Genomic DNA, 2,518 nt, shown 5'->3' on the forward strand with positions numbered 1-2,518 from the left:
CCGGTAAACAAAGGGACAAAATGTATCACATAAAATAGAATTTTTTTTTTTTTTTTTTTGCTGTATTTCCTTATTTCATCATCTATATTTTATTATATTTCATTCATTTTAATTCAATGGATTTGAACTTATGTGATTTTTGTAAATTTCATTTTTTGATATTTGAGGTTGATTTATTTGCTATAATATTATGTCCTAAACTGATGATTCACTGTTTATATATAGCCTACTGTGTATATATATATACTCACTTAATAATTTTGGGTTAAAAATAATGGGGTGGTATAGCACCTTTCTAACTGTGAGTTATTTTAACCCAAAAGCCAGTTGGGTTAAATGTAACCCAACAGTTTAGTTAACCAATCATTTATTATTTTGATAAATACAGATTCAAATACAGATTGTTTATTTGTAGAAATTACCCAACAATTTTCAAAATGACCCAATATTTTTGGAAAAACAACCCAATATGTGGAGCCCTTTACTGTATAATATATAGGCCTATATATATATATATTACTTCATTACTGTTAAGACATTTCAAGTTTTTTTTACAGTAGTTACTGTAATTAAGATTACAGTACCACTACCGTATTTCTGTTTTACAGTAACTACATGGTACTGTAATTGTGTAATACAGTGCATTACTGTAAAAACCAAGCTAATCAGTACACTACTGTAATTATTTTGTACTAAATATAAATTAGATTTCATAATTTTGATATAGAATTAATTTTATTTTATCCTGCATAAGTACTGACGTACAAATCAATTAGACAAAATTATTACAAAATACCATTTTATTTTATTTAAAACATTTAATACGTATCACAAAATAAACAGTCTGCCAATGCTGGAAATGATGTGTTTACTTTTACACATGAGTTTAGGGACAACGTTTTTTTGTGTTAATTTTAACTCATTCATTGTGTTAATGATTTTAACAAAGTAAATATGTCAGAAAGGTTAGCACAAAGATGTGTAAACGTGTTAAATGAACACATTATGTGCTGTCCTTCACTGCACACATCGTTAAAAACATACATAAAATCCTTAACAAAACGTTAGCATTTGACAAAATGAATGTAGAGTCATTGATTGTTTAGCTTATATTATAATGAAATATCAACCATTACATTCATAAACTGCAGAATATAAATACATTTTTTAAGCAGTCAAAAAGGAAATGCCCAACACAGGACAAAACACAGTTCTTTTCACAATACATGACACATAACTGGTCCACCTTGTTGGAGTCATGTACACTGGTGGCCAAAAGAAGTATTTAAGTGTCTTAATGTTTTTGAAAGAAGTCTCTTTGATGCTCAAGAAACATTTCTTATTATTATCAATGTCTGACTGTCAACTCCTCCATATTTTCCACAGCATAGGAGTAAAAGTCATCATCAAAATAATCTTTAAAAAGCCAACACAATGTTTTTGTCCACTTTTGCGAATAAATGAACTTCTCCAAAGATTGGTTCCTGTTCAGAACTTGACTGACAACATCAGAATGATCCCTGGTCTGTATGCGTGTCCACAGAGAGAGAGAGAGAGAGAGAGAGAGAGAGAGAGAGAGAGAGAGAGAGAGAGAGAGAGAGAGAGAGAGAGAGAGAGAGAGAGAGAGAGAGAGAGGGAGAACATTCCATATTAGTGTCAAATTATTTTTAACCTCCTTTTTATTACATTTTTATTATTGTTTTATTTACTATTGTTTTATTATTTATTATTATTTTTACTATAACTTAAGAATATATATTTGTAAACAGCTTTTTGTCAATAGCATATATTCAAACATTTCAGCTGAACTAAATTACATTTTGCCAGATTAAATTTTAATAATTAGCCTACATATCCTAAATTCTGTCCAAAAATGCTGAGATCCATAGAGAGAAAGACTGAAATTGATAGGCCTCTTACAACATGTGCCTATGTGAAGAGTAAAAGAAAAGCAGCCAACAAGTGTCCAGAACTTCTTCAAGACAGGATACACCGATTGAGATAAGGGTTTGCAAAACAGTGCGAAAAGATTTCATTTGTCGATTATTAATCTAAACAAGAACAGAAAAATGCACACTTTTTTTTTTTTTAGATGTGCTTAAATTACTTACATAAACACATGTGATGTAGCAGGCTATTATTAATTAAAATGTGTACTGTTTATTATTATTCATATGCTATAAATAAAAAAATAAATAAAACTTGGCATTTTATTTGAAGAAAACCTTTGAATAAAGATAGGGTCATTTTGACCCCCATTATGCATTTATTTATTTTTTTCTGGCTCTGGCTCTGGCTTTGGCTCTCTCTCTCTCTCTCTCTCTCTCTCTCTCTCTCTGCCCATTGGCTGTTAGGGTCTATGGTTGACATGCAGCCCATCATTGGTTTTTACGAGTCTCACCCCCCTCCCACTCTCTCTCTCTCTCTCCGTCGTCCTCCTCCCTCTCTCTCTCTCTCTCTCTCTCTCTCTCTCTCTCTCTCTCCTGTGTTTAGCAGATCCATGTCCATCATCTACCTC

This window comes from Rutilus rutilus, assembly GCF_951802725.1.
Source record: "Rutilus rutilus genome assembly, chromosome: 12".
Classification (NCBI taxonomy): Eukaryota; Metazoa; Chordata; class Actinopteri; order Cypriniformes; family Leuciscidae; genus Rutilus; species Rutilus rutilus.